The 13,723-nt window shown below is 39.3% G+C and overlaps 1 protein-coding gene across 2 annotated transcripts in view; it reads right to left on the reverse strand.

The window, feature by feature from the left end:
• The window catches only part of FBXL20 (F-box and leucine rich repeat protein 20), a 111,546-nt gene that overhangs the window by 50,476 nt on the left and 47,347 nt on the right, over positions 1-13,723 (reverse strand). The window lies entirely within an intron of this gene.

Genomic DNA, 13,723 nt, shown 5'->3' on the forward strand with positions numbered 1-13,723 from the left:
TGCAACTTTTCTGTAAATTTGAGACTGTCAAGGAAAATACTCTTCACCTTAATAATCCACGTCTAGGATTCTATCCTAATGAAATCATAAAGGATGGTTTCAAATACTCAAAAGAAGAAAGATCATTATAGCTGTGCAATGATAGCAGATAACTGGGGAAACACCTAGAGTCTAACAAGGAATGGATTTTGAAAACTAGGTAAGGTTAGGAACAAGACAAGAATGACTGATAGCATCACCTTCATTCAACATTTATTTTGGAGGTTGTGGCTAAAGCAATGATGAAAAAATTACTATAAATAATTGGAAGAGTTTTTTTTTTTTGGGCAGGAGACAAATATATAGAAAATCTAAGAAACAACTAAAAATTACTAGAATTAATATTAAAGATGTGGCTAAAAGATGAAAAATTGATAGCTTTCCCTACAACTAGCAATAATAGAAACAGAATGAAATTTATTAAGAAACTGTATCATTAAGGACATGAATCAAGACAAAAATAATTAATAACACACAATGTTCTTGGATAGCAAAACAAACAAAAAAAGTTAATCTTGTTAATTCACAGTCACACAAGAAAAAAGGTTAAGTCATTAAGTGTTCACAGAGTTCTTAGTTATATCCAGCACTCTATTAGGCAGAGAGGAAATTCAACAATATAAAACAACGTATTTGCCTTCCAGAAGCATATAGCCTTTGTAAAAAGAAACATGTAGACACAGGGCAGCTTATGATTAACCGATATAATGTGTGACCTGAAAATATAAGTGCTGCTGAAAGTAAAAAAACAATGGGGTCAATATGGGTGGAGACAGTCAAAGAGAAAAGGGTTTTTTGTCATCACTCCTTTTTTCTCACTTTACAATCTAATTTCTATCTTTACTACTCAATTGCAGTTGTACCTTGAAGAACACTAATGGTTTTCTTGTGCTATCCAAAGGCTGTTATCAGTCTTCAATAAGCCTTATCCCTCCAAACATATTGACCATTCCCTTATTAAGAACCTCCTCTTCTGGCTTCTCAGATACCATCTTGTAATTGCCACTTACTATACTTCTGTTTTCAAATGAAGGCATTTCCCAAGGTTTAGTTCGTATTCTTTTGATTTACTGTTTACTAAAGTGCGGTTCATGGATCACTTGCACCAATGTATTGAGTGGGCCAAGAGGTCTGTTCATTTTTTTCCGTAAGGTGACTCTAGTAGCACTTAGGTGTCTTTAACTTCATTTGAAAGAATTTTGTTAGACTGTATGTGACAGCTGTCATATCAGTGTGTGTTTAAAAAAAGACTTATCGGGCTTCCCTGGTGGCGCAGTGGTTGAGAGTCCGCCTGCCGATGCAGGGGACACGGGTTCGTGCCCAGGTCCAGGATCTCACATGCTGCGGAGCGGCGGGGCCCGTGAGCCATGGCCGCTGAGCCTGCGCGTCCGGAGCCTGTGCTTTGCAACGGGAGAGGCCACAACAGTGAGAGGCCCGTGTACCGCCAAAAAAAAAAAAAAAAAGGCATCAAAATTGGTGAATTTTTGTGTAGCCATTTTAATATTGAAGATGGAAGAAAAAACCCAACATTTTTGGCATATTATGCTTTATTATTTCAAGAAAGGTAAAAACGCAACTGAAACGCAAAGAAAGATTTGTGCAGCGAATGGAAAGGTGCTGTGACTGATCGAACATGTCAAAAGTGCTTACGAAGTTTCGTGCTGGAGATTTCTCGCTGGACGATACTCCATGGTTAGGGAGACCAGTTAAAGTTGACAGCGATCAAATCGAAACAATAACAGAACAGTCAATGTTATACCACGCAGGAGATGGCCGACATACTCAAAATATCCAAATCAAGTGCTGAAAATCATTTGCACCAGCTCAGTTATGTGAATCGCTTTGATGTTTGGGTTCCACATAAATTAAGCGAAAAAACCCTTCCTGACCATATTTCCACAAGCGATTCTCTACTGAAACATAATGAAAACGTTCCATTTTTCTTTTTCTTTCTTTTTTTTTTTTTGCGGTACTCGGGCCTCTCACTGTCGTGGCCTCTCCTGTTGCGGAGCACAGGCTCTGTACGCGCAGGCTCAGAGGCCATGGCTCACGGGCCCAGCCGCTCCGCGGCATGTGGGATCTTCCCGGACCGGGGCACGAACCCGTGTCCCCTGCATCGGCAGGCGGACTCTCAACCACTGTGCCACCAGGGAAGCCCCGTAAACGTTCCATTTTTAAAACAAATTGTGATTGGTGATGAAAAGTGGATACTGTACAACAATGTGGAGCAGGGGAGATACGGGGCAAGTGAAATGAACCACCACCAACCACACCAAAGACCGGTCTTCATCCAAAGAAGGTGATGTTGTGCATATGGTGGGATTGGAAGGGAGTCCTCTATCATGACCTCCTTCCAGAAAACCAAACAATAAATTCCAACAAGTACTGCTCCCAGTTAGACCAACTGAAAGCAGCACTCGACAAAAAGCATCCAGAATTAGTCAAAAGAAAACGCAAAATCTTCTATCAGAATAACGCCAAGACCGCATGTTTCTTTGATGACCAGGCAAAAACTGTTACAGCTTGGCTGGGAAGTTCTGATTCATCCGGCGCATTCACCAGGCATTGCACCTTCGAATTTCCGTTTATTTCCGTCTTTACAAAATTCTCTTAATGGAAAAAATTTCAATTCCATGGAAGACTGTAAAAGGCAACCGGAACAGTTCTTTGCTCAAAAAGATAAAAAGTTTTGGAAAGATGGAATTATGAAGTTGCCTGAAAAATGGCAGAAGGTAGTGGAACAAAAGGGTGAATACGCTGTTCAATAAAGTTCTTGGTAAAAATGAAAAATGTGTCTTTTATTTTTACTTAAAAAGCCAAAGGCACTTTTTGGCCCACCCAATACCTAGAGTGTTTAATAGAAATATAAATTCCTGGTTCCTAGCCCAAACCTACGGATTCAGAATTTCTGAGTGTGGAGCCCAGATATCTGCAGAATATTTTTTTAAAACCACTCTCCAGGTGATTCTTACTAACATTATAAAGGTTACTAATTTATCACTCTCAAAAACATTTATAAAAGATGTGAATTTTGAGGTCAACAATTCAGATATTTTTAAAGCAAACTGCAAAACAAGTACACCTTCATGTTTTTAACCACCTGATCACAGACTGAAATATACCAGGCTAGAGGGATGACAATAGTGCATGGCAGCAAAGTTTTATCATTAATTTACAAATTCACATCTCTAGGTGAAGATCAATCTTTTAGTTAATCCATAACCACTGACAAAAAAAATGGATGTCAAAGATGGCATCTGCCTCAGTTTGAAATCTAATACTCAAGAGAAGTGAAGGTCAAGAATCATTCTTCAGGTACTTCCCTGGTGGTGTGGGTAAGACTCCACACTCCCAGTGCAGGGGGCCTGGGTTTGATCCCTGGTCAGGGAACTAGATCCCACATGCATGCTACAACTGAAGAGTCTGCATGCCACAACTAAAGGTCCCACATGCCGCAACTAAGACCCAGCATAGCCAAAATAAAATAAATAAATACTTAAAAAAAGAATCGTTCTTCCGTCAGAACTCTTGTTAAATGATTCAAAATGGAGGATGGGGATGGGGTAGAAAGGTGGGGGTGGAGGAACATATCTCCTGTTGTACAGATCTGACTTCTGAAACCATGTCTGTTTTATATAGTCAGAAATAAACAAAATCGGTTCTATTTCTGGTCACAGCTGAGTAAATTTTCACTGTTCTAATCTTCTATCTTCAAACTCTGAACAAAATATAAAAACAACCATCTGGGGCTTCCCTGGTGGCGCAGTGGTTAAGAATCTGCCTGCCAATGCAGGAGACATGGATTCGAGCCCTGGTCCAGGAATATCCCACATGCCGCGGAGTAACTAAGCCTGTGCTCTAGAGCCCACGAGCCATGGCTACTGAGCCCACATGCTACAACTACTGAAGCCCGTGCGCCTACAGCCCATGCTCCACAGCAAGAGAAGTCACCACAATGAGAAGCCCGCGCACCACGACGAAGAGTAGCCCCCACTTGCCTCAACTAGAGAAAAGCCCGTGCATAGCAATGAAGACCAAATGCAGCCATAAATTAATTAATTTAAAAAAACAAAACAACCATCTGAAGGCAATGGAGAGTGAACAAATGCAGGTAGCTACTAAAGAGGAAAAGGGAAGAACAAGCGACTTTCCAGTTGTTTTGTTTTGTTTTTTCATGGGTTTTATCCTGAGGGCAGGTTATACTTGGGGCCCTTAGAACTTGGATAGAAATCTGTGAAGGAGAACCAGAGAACAAAGTTTGGAGCAACCACAGGCAATGGGAAGTGAGGAGAGAAGGGAGAGAGCCAGAGTGAGGTGAGGAGAACACAAATCCTGTCCAAACCTCTGAGTGACCTCTGAATACTACGTGTGTGGGGCAGACTCCAAGCTGCTAAAGTTAGAAGAACTGAACTTACATTTCAGGGGCCAACCACCACAGGGGACACAAAGTTTGTAGGTTGGTAACTGCCAAGTTACCTATCTGCTAAAAACAAACAAATAAATCCATTGAATAAGGATGGAAAGGAAAACCCCAAACTGAATACAAACAGAGATGAATAAAATGAACTATATTTTATTTTATTTTAATTTTATTTATTTATTTATTTTTGGTACGTGGGCCTCTCACTGTTGTGGCCTCTCCCCTTGCGGAGCACAGGCTCCGGACGCGCAGGCTCAGCGGCCATGGCTCACGGGCCCAACCGCTCCGCGGCACGTGGGATCTTCCCGGACCCAGGCACGACCCCGTGTCCCCTGCATCGGCAGGCAGACTCTCAAACCACTGAGCCACCAGGGAAGCCCTGAACTATATTTTAAATGAATAATGTAAAAAAAGAGAATGTAACTTTTTTTTTCCAATGTAAATTTTGAACTCAGTATCTTCTGTATATCACCAGGCAAAAGACCAAAACAAACAAAAGTCACACCAAAAAACTATAAATAATGAATGAACTCTAATTAGGTTTTTTTCACAACGTTATGGGTTAATTATTTCATGTGCATTCTAAGATTGAGTAAATAAGTAAACATATTGTGGATAGAGTCATATTTCTCCCTTAGAGAAGACAGTTATAAATATGGAAAGGATGAGAGCTAAAATGAGCCCTATGGTATTAGACTGGGATTGGGGGTGTTAGTATAAACTAGTTATGTAAGAGTATTGTCATTTTTAATCTATCTATCCACCTATATATAGATACAGACAGACATAAAATTGCATAAAGATATGTTTACGTACCACCCACCCCCAAACATGTATTTAGCTCTACCTGATGAGAAGATCTACGAGCAATGATGCTCCAGTAGCAATAAGCATAGCTAGGGTAGAGATCTTAGCTTCTAAATACCATTCTCCACTAAAAAACATCCCTGAGCTCCTTGCAAAAATGTCTGATTCCAGGACTGGGTCAGGAAAAGTACAAGAAGGTCCTAGAATATCTTGTGTCAAAAAACAAGGATAGTGGAGCGGCTGGGCCCGTGAGCCATGGCCGCTGAGCCTGCATGTCCGGAGCCTGTGCTCCGCAACGGGAGAGGCCACAACAGTGAGAGGCCCACATACCACAAAAAACAAAACAAAAACAAACAAAAAAAAAACACGAGGATATATTCAAACAACGATGGGGCATATTCCAAGAACACAGAATATAACTGTAGGGGCTCCCACTGGCTAAGTCTGAAACATTCTGAGCAGAAAACAAGGATAACCCAAATGGGATTAAAACACACTGAATAAAGTAGGAATCCATGAGTCTATATTGATATTAAAAAATAAAGGAAAAAATGGGATAGAACAAATACTGAAGCCTGCGCACCTATAGCCCGTGCTCCACAACAAAGAGAAGCCATCGTAAAGACCCAATGCAGCCAAAAAAACCCCCCAAAAAACAAAAACTAGCTTCACAATATCAAGCTGAGCCTGGTGGGAGTTCACGGTATTAGGATGTTTAATGATAGGAAGACAAAAAGGACTTGGAAAAAAAATAGTATCTTCCCATGGCCAGGTGGCTCTTAGTCTCAAAACACAAACAGCTCTGTGTGTCCACATATATACACGACCTAAACAAAGGCAGTGTGTCTAATCTTATTAATAGTCCATCACTACCATGCTATCAAGGCAGCACAGGAGTTGCTACTGGCTAAGAAAATCTGGAGCCAAACAAGAGCTGAAGTCTCTCCCTGACAGACCTAAAATAAAACATCCAATTTACTCCTCAGAATATTTTGTTGTTGTTGCTCCTCCAGGCAATGAAGTGTAAGGCTTGGAAATATTAAAATAGCAAATTGTGGGACTTCCCTGGTGGCCCAGTGGTTAGGACTCCACGCTTCCACTGAAGGGGGCACAGGTTCGATCCCTGGTCGGGGAACTAAGATCCTGTATGCCGTGTGGCACAGCCAAAAAAAAAAAGCAAATGGCAATTATGAAGAAACACGCAAACCAGGGAGGAGATGAAGTTCTATACACAGGCAGCATCCAATTTACTAAAGGACTGTATGTGCAAAGTTTGTAAATTCTCCAATATAAACAGTATCACAAATGACAGTTTGCTTGCCAGGCAAACCTTAGGAGAAAAAAATCCTAAACTGCAATACTGTGTATTATGCAAAAGAGATTGAGCCTCAAATCTTGTAGTATAGCTGAATCAAAGACCCTTTGCCTCTGTCCACGAAGGGGAAACAATAATCTCACATCTGAAATGTTCTTCTCCCTCACTCTTCTTCTCTGTCCAGTTAATCACTACTTACCCCTTTACGACTCAACTCATGTCTCATTTCCTTGAAAGCATCTTCTGAACTCTCCAAGGTTGGTTGTAAAGTCCTACATGTGAGCTTGCTGTAATGGTCTAGGCAAACCTCCATTATAGCTCTATATTGATTATTTTCTTGGTGTTTTCTACTACTCGCTGAGCTTCTGAGGACAACGACTCCTGTTTATTTCTATATCTAACATAATGCCTGGTACACTGCATGTTTGCTCCTATAGTAAGGTTGAAAGAAATTCCAACTATGTAACATTTTGGAAAAAGCAAAACTATGGAGATCAAAAGGGAGAGAGATGAATAGGCAGAGCGTGAAGGATTTTTAGGGCAGTAAAAATACTACGTATGATATTGTAATGATGGATATATTATTACACATTTGTACAAACCCATGGAATCTACACCATCAAGAGTGAACCCTAAGGTAAACTATGGACTTTAGATAATTATGACGTGTTAACGTAGGTTCATCCTCGGCAAAAAAAAAAAGTGCCATTCTGGTGGGTTATGTTGATACTGGGGGTGGGGGGGTTATGCATGTGTGAGGCTGGGGGTACGTGAGAAATCTCAGCACCTTCTTCTCATTTTATTGTAAACCTAAAACCGCTCTACAAATTCTTTAAAAGAAAGAAAGTTGAAGGAATACAAAGTACAAGAATGAGGTCTGTAGTAATTTTTAAACTGTGCCATTCTGCTAATGCAAAATTCTCTCACCAAGAAAACATATCGATTAATTGCAGTAGCAAACTCAAATGAAAATTCATCATGCATACATGGTATAGGAAAAAACCAGCCTAAATATACGTTTATAGTCATATATGTAACTACTGTGTTAAAAATCAGTAAAGAACAAGATGTACTGACTTATTTTTCTTGGTATTTAATTAAATTTATCACTTGAGCCACTTCCTCCCCAAAAGGTTTAAGGGAATATAATTTAATTATTTCTTGATATTGCATAGCTTTCATAAAGAAAATCACTTGTCATCCTATACAGTGAAATCCTCATAGGTAACTAAGCGACTAAAACGTCTCCTCATTAAATAAGCAACCCTGTACTGTATTGGTTTTGAATGTTACTATTTATTTTTAATTGAAATAACACTGATTTATAACACTGTATAAGCTTCATGTGTACAACATTATATTTCTACTTCTGTATACCCTATAACAAGCTCACCACCAAAAATTTATTTTCCATCCATCCACCATACAGCTGACCCCCTTTACACCTTTCACCCTCCCCACCACCCCTTCCCACCTGGGATCCACTGCTCTGTTCTCAATCCTACTTGTTTGTTGGTTTGTTTTTCTTCCTTTTTCTCCTTTCTCTTTTTTTTGTTAGCAGCACCACGGGGCACGCAGGATCTTAGATCCCCGACCAGGTGCCCCCTGCACTGGAAGCGTGCAGTCTTAACCACTGGACCACCAGGGAAATCCCCTGCTTTTGTTTTTAAAATTAGTTTTTATATATTCTCCCTTACTATCAGATTGCTACTTCTTAAAACTCAGTGGACGCTCTATTAACATAACTCTTCTGATCCCATTTTTACGTACTGCTATTCATAATCAAATTTGTAATAACTGTGTCTAAAGAAAAAAAGAAAAGGAGTACATAGGGCCTGAGAAATGGCTGGCATGCATCCGCTGAGTAAAATGCACATTTGTTCTTCCAGCTTGCTTCCTGTTTCTTTGATTTGTTCTGGACAATTGAGAAGGCTAGAAAACTAAACGCTCAGTAAGAGCAATATTGGTTTTCTGTTCTTTCATTCAGGAACATCTGCCAATGCACCTTAAAGTTGACAGATGATCACTTTTGGCAGTCTTAGCATCTAATCACATCATTTTATGGTCTATGAGTAAAAAATAGAAATCAATAGTAATATACATAACATTTTTATTGCACTTCCTATGTGCCAGGCACTCTTCTAATAAGCACTTTACGTTTATCAACCCTTTTGATCCTTAGGATAACTCTAAGAGGTAAGCACTAAAATCCTCAATTTACAGCTAGTAAATGACAGAATCCAGGTGTTCAGATTCCAGAGTCCATGTTCTTCATCATTATGTGCCTTTAAAAGTAAGAAAACACACAAACCCCTATCTGCCCTAAATTCCTGGCAAATACACTGAATGAAAATCTACTATATAGCATCAATGTTGTAAGCTTCCTGGAAGAGAATATAAGATAGCATGTGTACAGAAAAGAGTTCACATAGCAGGCCTATCCTTATTAGAAAGGCCTGCTTGCAGTGCTGACCCTTGGATGGCATTTGAGAATTTGGATTGGGGAGGGTTCCCACTATTCCCTGATAAGCTTCCCTGGTAGACAACATTTTACTTTTTTTGTTATAATTTATTTCTGGAGGAATTAAGCACATCCTGTGTGACTCCACTGGGAAAGGACTCATAAGCCTACACCGGGTTTCCTCTCTATTTCACTTCATGTGCCTTTTCCTTTTGCTAATTTTGCTCTGTATCTTTTCCCAGTAATAAATCATACCCATGAGTATGACTATATGCTCATAGCCTTGAGTCCTCCCAGTAAATCACCAAACCTAGGAGTAGTCTTGGGGACCCCCAACACAGCATGATTATCTCTTTTAGACAAAAAATCCCAGCCAATTCATTCTTTCCATCTAAGTTCAGAAAGTTCATCTACCAACTCACACGTACGTATTACATATTGCATGACAATTATGACCCAACACCCCAAGAGTTGAAAAATTAATGAAAAAAGTTTCAGATTCTTATAAGCAATGATAATCCTCATTCTGAAACTGCACTTTGTTTTATAGCCAAAAGGGCATGTGTGGGCTCAAGCAGTCTTACCACTCACACTATTATCACAGTTATCAATATCATCCTCAGAAGGAATCTTCGAGAAACAAAGATTCACTTTGCATTTCACTTTAATGAATGTAATGTAATTTCACTTTACATTAGCTCTTGGAAAACACATAAGAGTCTCTATCTTATAAACACTGACATTCATTTTTCAAGAGGTACTTCTAAATAAATGCATATGGTTCTTCTCTCAAAGGAAGTACTGTCAATCCTGCTAACTGAATTTCACATTATGCAAGCAGTGGATTCCAGCTTGCTAGAGCATTACTAATAAACTTTGTTTCAAAAAGGAAGGAGAAAAATTAGTAAGGTAAAGTAAGTTACAGTTAAGAAAAAATAAGAACACTTCCTTAATTCATTGGTAACTTGGTTGTGGCTCTGGGTTTGCAAGAAAATAGTACAGCCCTAGTAACACAACTTTTCTGCTTGTAGATTGATATATGGTGGATCAAATAATGTTAACATGTAACTTAAAATCTAATCAAACCAAATATTCTATGCTACTTATTAATCTGTATTTTTTAAAATAGCTAATACAGGGACTTCCCTGGTGGCACAGTGAATAAGACTCCATGCTCCCAATGCAGGGGGGCCCCGGTTCAATCCCTGGTCAAGGAACTAGATCCCACATGCATGCCACAACTAATGAGCAGGTGAGCCGCAACTAAGGAGCCCACGTGCTGCAACTAAGGAGCCCATGAGCCACAACTAAGACCCGGTGCAACCAAATAAATACATAGTTTTAAAAAGTCTTTATTGAATTTGTTACAATATTAAAAAAAATCAAATAAAATAGCTAATACACAGACATGGTATGAAATTCCAAACACACACACACACACACACACACACACACACACACAAATTCAGAAGACATAAAAAGGCTGAACAATAAGTCATGATAGTAACAATATAATTCATAAAATAAAACAAATATCCATGAGTTTATACTGTTATAAATAACTGAATAAATAAGTAAATGTAACTGAAGTCTCTTCCTTACAGTAGAAGTCTAATTATTATTAATTAGAATAATAGAAATAGAATTTATATGCAGGAAGAATTATAGAAATATAAAACTTTGGCAAACGTAACAGTGGTAACTGTTTCAGGTAACAGCAATGAATGCTAAAATTAGTGGACAAAAATGAGTAACAACACATAGTCTTGTAACAACACATGTCTCCTCACAAGATATTTATCAAGGTATTCAAAGTTCTTAAGGAAATATTACATTCAACGAATTTCAAAAAATTACAAATGCCCTGGATAGAATTTATCAATAGTTACACTAAACTATTGTTATCTGTTTAGTGTAATTTCAAAGATACCACAAAAGCCTCTTTCCTATTTGGCTTAAATGGTTTAAACAAAAAGTTGACCCATTGCCTGAAAGAGAGCCTCAGCTAACCCATAGCTTCATGTAATGGTAAGAAAAACCACTGAGATTTAGGAGTTGTTTGTGGTAACAAAAACTGGTTGATACAGAAATTCCTCTTTATCCAATCTTCCCCAAAATACCACCTGTTTTGGCAACTATAGACCTTACAGCTCATCAACAGGTACTAGAGTAAAGTCAAAACAGCAACTAAATCAAAACCATAATGACATATCACCTCATTCCAGTCAGAATGGCAATTATCAAAAAGACAAGAAATAACAAGTGTTGGTGAGGATGTGGAGAAAAGAGAACCCTCATACACTGTTGGTGGGAATGTAAATTGGTATAGCCATTACTGAAAACAGTATGAGGTTCTTTAAAAAAGTAAAGATAGAACTACCGTATAATCCAGCAATTCTACTTCTGGGTATTTATCTGAAGGAAACAAAAACCCTAATTTGAGAAGATATCTGCATCCCCCATATTCGTTGCAGCATTATTTATAATAGTCAAGACATGGAAGCAACCTAAGTGTCCACTGGTGGATGAATGGATTAAAAAAATGTGAGATATGTGTGTGAATGTATATGTGTGTATATATATACGTATACATAGACACAATGGAATATTATTCAGCTCTAAAAAAGAAAGAAATCTTGCCATATGCCACAACATGAATGAACCTTGAAGGCATTATGCTACATGAAGTAAGTCAGAGAGAGAAAGACACATACTGTATGATCCCATTTTATGTGGGATCTTAAAAACGACAAAAAAACAAAAAATGGAACTCATAGATACAGAGAACATACTGGTGGTTTCCAGAGGTGGGGGGGTGGGTGAAATAGGTAAAGGTGGCCAAAAGTTACACATAACTTCCAGTTATTTATAAATAAGTCCTCAGGATGTAATATACAGCTTTGTGACTATAGTTAATACTGTAACATATGTTTGGAAAGTTGCTAAGACAGTAGATCTTAAAAGTTCCCATCACAAGAAAAAAAATTTTATAACTATGTGTGGTGATAGATATTTTTCTTTTCTTTTCATAAATTTTTGTTTATTTATTTATTTTTTTGGCTGCATTGGGTCTTCATTGCTGTGCGCAGGCTTTCTCTAGTTGCGGTGAGCGGGGGCGACTCTTCATCGCGGCGCACAGGCTTCTCATTGCGGTGGCTTCTCTTATTGCGGAGCATGGGCTTTAGGTGCATGGGCTTCAGTAGTTGTGGCATGCAGGCTCAGTAGCTGTGGCTCACGGGCTCTAGAGCGCAGGCTCCATAGTTGTGGCGCACGGGGTTAGCTACTCCACTGCATGTGGGATCTTCCTGGGCCAGGGCTTGAACCCGTGTCCCCTGCATTGGCAGGTGGATTCTTTTTTTTTTTTTTTTTTTTTTTGCGGTACGCGGGCCTCTCCCTGTTGTGGCCTCTCCCCCTGTGGAGCACAGGGTCCAGACGCGCAGGCTCAATGGCCATGGCTCATGGGCCCAGCCGCTCCACGGCATGTGGGATCTTCCTGGACCGGGGCACGAACCCTTGTCCCCTGCATCGGCAGGCGGACTCTCAACCTCTGCGCCACCGGGGAAGCCCGGCAGGTGGATTCTTAATCACTGTGCCACCAGGGAAGTCCCTTTCTTTTTTTTTTAGATTTTTTTTTTTGATGTGGACCAATTTTAAAGTCATTATTGAATTTATTATAATGTTGCTTCTGTTTCATGTTTTGGTTTTTTTGGCCACGAGGCATGTGGGATCTTAGCTCCCCGACAGGGATCGAACCCACACCCCCTGCATTGGAAGGCGAAGTCTTAACCACTGGACTGCCAGGGAAGTCCTGTGGTGATGGATATTAACTAGATTTATTGTTGTGATCATTTTGCAATATATCTTTTTTTTTTCTTTTTTTTTGGCTGCACCACATGGCATACAGGATCTTAGTTGCCCGACCAGGGATCAAACCCGTGCCCCCTGCAGTAGAAGCATGGAGTCCTAACCACTGGACTGCCAGGGAAGCCCCCATTTTGCAATATATACAAATATTGAATCATTATGTTGTATACCTGAAACTAATAGATTATACGTCAATTTATATCTCAAAAAGGAAGGAAGGAGGGGAAGGGAGGGGAAAAGAGAAAGAAACAGTGACTAAAGCTAGAAATGGCCAGGGCAGGCAATGCAGTGTAAAAAATTACAGAAAATGTTATCTGTGTTACTCTTATCTCCTGCCTGGATTTCTTTAAAAGTTTTCTTGTTGCTTTCCATTCCAATCCCCCAATCTGGTTGGAACATAGTACCCAGACTAATTCTTTAAAAATATACACCAGATCATGTTATTCCCCTGCCATATCATGAGAGGTCTTGTAGGCCACAGTAAGGAATTTGAGTTTCATGGCAAAAACAGAAAAACTCTAATAAAATATAAAAATATAACCACAACAGGATGCAGCCAGTTACCAAAGAGTCAAATAACTTCCATATATCTTTCTGAGTCTCAAGGTAAACTACTGCAGTACAAAATAATGCTTAATATTGAAAATAAGTGTGTCTTAGTCTTAGTGTACTCAGTTTATGGTAACAGTGAAGAACATAACCTGTTTTAAAAATATCTTTCTTTAAGATGGCTAAAATTTCGCTGAAATTTGAGGGATACCCAAGATATTCAGGATACATTTTTCCAATGGTTCTGGGTAGTCTAGGAGGTTCTTTA

The sequence above is a fragment of the Stenella coeruleoalba genome (assembly GCF_951394435.1).
Source record: "Stenella coeruleoalba genome assembly, chromosome: 19".
Classification (NCBI taxonomy): domain Eukaryota; kingdom Metazoa; phylum Chordata; class Mammalia; order Artiodactyla; family Delphinidae; genus Stenella; species Stenella coeruleoalba.